We start from the raw sequence: 6,305 nt of genomic DNA, 5'->3' as shown, positions 1-6,305 counted from the left end.
GTATCTGAAGTACCTGAGGAATCCCTCAAATGGTAAAATTACTAGTTTCTGGTGTGAAGGTGCAGATAAATATATTAAGGATAAAACAAACAAACACCATGTCAACACCTCGGCAAGTTTAAATGTCTGGCAAAGTATATCCCTCCAAAGATACCATACTGCCAGGGTGTTTTGGTACTTTAGCAAGTCTTACTGAGTTTACTTATTGCCAGTTAAAATCACTTTCAATTATTTCCAACTTAACTTCCCTCTAAAAGTGAATTAATATAAAATCATTTTCATGGCATTTTCAACACCCCTTTCAACCTGATCCCTTTGACCATGTACAACCCCTCTAGACTGAAAATTTCATTCACTCTCTCTCCCATTTCAGCCTAGCTGGGCCACTTCCTCGGCGCGTCAAGGCGGACAGTCAGTGTGCACCACAGAGGTTCTGCCAGCTGCCCAGGAGAGCTTCATCCAGCCCCAAGCACCCCAGGGGACTGGTAGGAAATGAAAAGCATGTTGTTTTGCTGTGCCTTTTTAAAAAGGTCCATTGTGCATTTAAGGTTTTCTGTGCATAAGGTTTCCTATAGCAGTCCTTAAGTGCACAGAAAGGCCTTAATCACAATGATCTCTTGTCCCCTCCCTGGACCCTCTTGGCTGTTTTTGGCTGGTGCAGAGGCCCCACCTGATCCCTTTGACCATGTACAACCCCCTCTAGACTGAAAATTTCATTCACTCTCTCCCCATTTCAGCCTAGCTGGGCCACTTCCTCGGCGTCAAAGGCGGGACAGTCAGTGTGCACCACAGAGGTTCTGCCAGCTGCCCAGGAGAGCTTCATCCAGCCCCAAGCACCCCAGGGGACTGGTAGGAAATGAAATGCATGTTGTTTTTGCTGTGCCTTTTTAAAAAGGTCCATTGTGCATTTAAGGTTTTCTGTGCACTTAAGGTTTCCTATAGCAGTCCTTAAGTGCACAGAAAACCTTAAATGCACAATGATGTTCTTCCCCTCCCTGGACCCTCTTGGCTGTTTTGGCTGGTGCAGAGGCCCCACCTGATCCCTTTGACCATGTACAACCCCTCTAGACTGAAAATTTCATTCACTCTCTCTCCCATTTCAGCCTAGCTGGGCCGCTTCCTCGGCGTCAAAGGCGGACAGTCAGTGTGCACCACAGAGGTTCTGCCAGCTGCCCAGGAGAGCTTCATCCAGCCCCAAGCACCCCAGGGGACTGGTAGGAAATGAAATGCATGTTGTTTTTGCTGTGCCTTTTTAAAAAGGTCCATTGTGCATTTAAGGTTTTCTGTGCACTTAAGGTTTCCTATAGCAGTCCTTAAGTGCACAGAAAACCTAAATGCCACAATGATGTCTTGGCCCCTCCCTGGACCCTCTTGGCTGTTTTTGGCTGGTGCAGAGGCCCCACCTGATCCCTTTGACCATGTACAACCCCTCTAGACTGAAAATTTCATTCATTCTCTCTCCCATTTCAGCCTAGCTGGGCCAGCTTCCTCGGCCAGCGTCAAAGGCGGACAGTCAGTGTGCACCACAGAGGTTCTGCCAGCTGCCCAGGAGAGCTTCATCCAGCCCCAAGCACCCCAGGGGACTGGTAGGAAATGAAATGCATGTTGTTTTTGCTGTGCCTTTTTAAAAGGTCCATTGTGCATTTAAGGTTTTCTGTGCACTTAAGGTTTCCTATAGCAGTCCTTAAGTGCACAGAAAAACTCTTCATCTAATGATCTTAATCCCCTCCCTGGACCCTCTTGGCTGTTTTTGGCTGGTGCAGAGGCCCCACCTGATCCCTTTGACCATGTACAACCCCTCTAGACTGAAAATTTCATTCACTCTCTCTCCCATTTCAGCCTAGCTGGGCCACTTCCTCGGCCAGCGTCAAGGCGGACAGTCAGTGTGCACCACAGAGGTTCTGCCAGCTGCCCAGGAGAGCTTCATCCAGCCCCAAGCACCCCAGGGGACTGGTAGGAAATGAAATGCATGTTGTTTTTGCTGTGCCTTTTTAAAAAGGTCCATTGTGCATTTAAGGTTTTTCTGTGCACTTAAGGTTTCCTATAGCAGTCCTTAAGTGCACAGAAAACCTTAAATGCACAATGATGTCTTGGCCCCTCCCTGGACCCTCTTGGCTGTTTTTGGCTGGTGCAGAGGCCCCACCTGATCCCTTTGACCATGTACAACCCCCTCTAGACTGAAAATTTCATTCACTCTCTCTCCCATTTCAGCCTAGCTGGGCCGCTTCCTCGGCGTCAGGCCAAAGGACAGTCAGTGTGCACCACAGAGGTTCTGCCAGCTGCCCAGGAGAGCTTCATCCAGCCCCAAGCACCCCAGGGGACTGGTAGGAAATGAAATGCATGTTGTTTTTGCTGTGCCTTTTTTAAAAAGGTCCATTGTGCATTTAAGGTTTTCTGTGCACTTAAGGTTTCCTATAGCAGTCCTTAAGTGCACAGAAACCTTAAATGCACAATAATGTCTTGTCCCCTCCTGGACCCTCCTTGGCTGTTTTGGCTGGTGCAGAGGCCCCACCTGATCCCTTTGACCATGTACAACCCCCTCTAGACTGAAAATTTCATTCACTCTCTCCCCATTTCAGCCTAGCTGGGCCACTTCCTCGGCGTCAAGGCCCGGACAGTCAGTGTGCACCACAGAGGTTCTGCCAGCTGCCCAGGAGAGCTTCATCCAGCCCCAAAGCACCCCAGGGGACTGGTAGGAAATGAAATGCATGTTGTTTTTGCTGTGCCTTTTTAAAAGGTCCATTGTGCATTAAGGTTTTCTGTGCACTTAAGGTTTCCTATAGCAGTCCTTAAGTGCACAGAAAAACCTTAAATCTACAATGATGTCTTAACCCCTCCCTGGACCCTCCTGGCTGTTTTGGCTGGTGCAGAGGCCCCACCTGATCCCTTTGACCATGTACAACCCCCTCTAGACTGAAAATTTCATTCACTCTCTCTCCCATTTCAGCCTAGCTGGGCCGCTTCCTCGGCGCGTCAAGGCGGACAGTCAGTGTGCACCACAGAGGTTCTGCCAGCTGCCCAGGAGAGCTTCATCCAGCCCCAAGCACCCCAGGGGACAGGTAGGAAATGAAATGCATGTTGTTTTTGCTGTGCCTTTTTTAAAAAGGTCCATTGTGCATTTAAGGTTTTCTGTGCACTTAAGGTTTCCTATAGCAGTCCTTAAGTGCACAGAAAACCTCTAAATGCACCTAATGATGTCTTAACCCCTCCCTGGACCCTCTTGGCTGTTTTGGCTGGTGCAGAGGCTCCACCTGATCCCTTTGACCATGTACAACCCCTCTAGACTGAAAATTTCATTCACTCTCTCTCCCATTTCAGCCTAGCTGGGCCACTTCCTCGGCGTCAAGGGCGGACAGTCAGTGTGCACCACAGAGGTTCTGCCAGCTGCCCAGGAGAGCTTCATCCAGCCCCAAGCACCCCAGGGGACTGGTAGGAAATGAAAAGCATGTTGTTTTTGCTGTGCCTTTTTAAAAGGTCCATTGTGCATTTAAGGTTTTCTGTGCACTTAAGGTTTCCTATAGCAGTCCTTAAGTGCACAGAAAACCTTAAATGCACAATGATGTCTTGTCCCCTCCCTGGACCCTCTTGGCTGTTTTTGGCTGGTGCAGAGGCCCCCACCTGATCCCTTTGACCATGTACAACCCCCTCTAGACTGAAAATTTCATTCACTCTCTCTCCCATTTCAGCCTAGCTGGGCAGCTTCCTCGGCGTCAAGGCGGACAGTCAGTGTGCACCACAGAGGTTCTGCCAGCTGCCCAGGAGAGCTTCATCCAGCCCCAAGCACCCCAGGGGACTGGTAGGAAATGAAATGCATGTTGTTTTGCTGTGCCTTTTTAAAAGGTCCATTGTGCATTTAAGGTTTTCTGTGCACTTAAGGTTTCCTATAGCAGTCCTTAAGTGCACAGAAAACTTAAATGCACAATGATGTCTTGGCCCCTCCCTGGACCCTCTTGGCTGTTTTTGGCTGGTGCAGAGGCCCCACCTGATCCCTTTGACCATGTACAACCCCCTCTAGACTGAAAATTTCATTCACTCTCTCTCCCATTTCAGCCTAGCTGGGCAGCTTCCTCGGCGGCGTCAAAGCGGACAGTCAGTGTGCACCACAGAGGTTCTGCCAGCTGCCCAGGAGAGCTTCATCCAGCCCCAAGCACCCCAGGGGACTGGTAGGAAATGAAATGCATGTTGTTTTTGCTGTGCCTTTTTTAAAAAGGTCCATTGTGCATTTAAGGTTTTCTGTGCACTTAAGGTTTCCTATAGCAGTCCTTAAGTGCACAGAAAACCTTAATGCACAATGATCTTGTCCCCTCCCTGGACCCTCTTGGCTGTTTTTGGCTGGTGCAGAGGCCCCACCTGATCCCTTTGACCATGTACAACCCCCTCTAGACTGAAAATTTCATTCACTCTCTCTCCCCCATTTCAGCCTAGCTGGGCCACTTCCTCAGCGTCAAGGCGGACAGTCAGTGTGCACCACAGAGGTTCTGCCAGCTGCCCAGGAGAGCTTCATCCAGCCCCAAGCACCCCAGGGGACTGGTAGGAAATGAAATGCATGTTGTTTTGCTGTGCCTTTTTTAAAGGGTCCATTGTGCATTTAAGGTTTTCTGTGCACTTAAGGTTTCCTATAGCAGTCCTTAAGTGCACAGAAAACCTTAAATGCACAATGATGTCTTGGCCCCTCCATGGACCCTCTTGGCTGTTTTTGGCTGGTGCAGAGGCCCCACCTGATCCCTTTGACCATGTACAACCCCCTCTAGACTGAAAATTTCATTCACTCTCTACCCCATTTCAGCCTAGCTGGGCCGCTTCCTCGGCGTCAAAGGCGGACAGTCAGTGTGCACCACAGAGGTTCTGCCAGCTGCCCAGGAGAGCTTCATCCAGCCCCAAGCACCCCAGGGGACTGGTAGGAAATGAAATGCATGTTGTTTTTGCTGTGCCTTTTTTAAAAAGGTCCATTGTGCATTTAAGGTTTTCTGTGCACTTAAGGTTTCCTATAGCAGTCCTTAAGTGCACAGAAAACCTTAAATGCACAATGATCTTAACCCCTCCCTGGACCCTCTTGGCTGTTTTTGGCTGGTGCAGAGGCCCCACCTGATCCCTTTGACCATGTACAACCCCCTCTAGACTGAAAATTTCATTCACTCTCTCTCCCATTTCAGCCTAGCTGGGCCGCTTCCTCGGCGCGTCAAGGCGGACAGTCAGTGTGCACCACAGAGGTTCTGCCAGCTGCCCAGGAGAGCTTCATCCAGCCCCAAGCACCCCAGGGGACTGGTAGGAAATGAAATGCATGTTGTTTTGCTGTGCCTTTTTAAAAAGGTCCATTGTGCATTTAAGGTTTTCTGTGCACTTAAGGTTTCCTATAGCAGTCCTTAAGTGCACAGAAAACCTTAAATGCACAATGATGTCTTGGCCCCTCCCTGGACCCTCTTGGCTGTTTTTGGCTGGTGCAGAGGCTCCACCTGATCCCTTTGACCATGTACAACCCCCTCTAGACTGAAAATTTCATTCACTCTCTCTCCCATTTCAGCCTAGCTGGGCCGCTTCCTCGGCGCGTCAAGGCGGACAGTCAGTGTGCACCACAGAGGTTCTGCCAGCTGCCCAGGAGAGCTTCATCCAGCCCCAAGCACCCCAGGGGACTGGTAGGAAATGAAATGCATGTTGTTTTTGCTGTGCCTTTTTAAAAGGTCCATTGTGCATTTAAGGTTTTCTGTGCACTTAAGGTTTCCTATAGCAGTCCTTAAGTGCACAGAAAACCTTAAATGCACAATGATGTCTTGGCCCCATGGACCCTCTTGGCTGTTTTGGCTGGTGCAGAGGCCCCACCTGATCCCTTTGACCATGTACAACCCCTCTAGACTGAAAATTTCATTCACTCTCTCTCCCATTTCAGCCCTAGCTGGGCAGCTTCCTCGGCGCGTCAAGGCGGACAGTCAGTGTGCACCACAGAGGTTCTGCCAGCTGCCCAGGAGAGCTTCATCCAGCCCCAAGCACCCCAGGGGACAGGTAGGAAATGAAATGCATGTTGTTTTTGCTGTGCCTTTTTTAAAAAGGTCCATTGTGCATTTAAGGTTTTCTGTGCACTTAAGGTTTCCTATAGCAGTCCTTAAGTGCACAGAAAACCTTAAATGCACAATGATGTCTTGTCCCCTCCCTGGACCCTCCTGGCTGTTTTTGGCTGGTGCAGAGGCCCCACCTGATCCCTTTGACCATGTACAACCCCCTCTAGACTGAAAATTTCATTCACTCTCTCTCCCATTTCAGCCTAGCTGGGCCGCTTCCTCGGCGCGTCAAGGCGGACAGTCAGTGTGCAC

This window comes from Haliotis rubra, unplaced genomic scaffold (genome assembly GCF_003918875.1).
Source record: "Haliotis rubra isolate DU_JTF1 unplaced genomic scaffold, ASM391887v1 Scf1076, whole genome shotgun sequence".
Taxonomy (NCBI): Eukaryota; Metazoa; Mollusca; class Gastropoda; order Lepetellida; family Haliotidae; genus Haliotis; species Haliotis rubra.
This window is presented reverse-complemented; position numbering follows the sequence as displayed.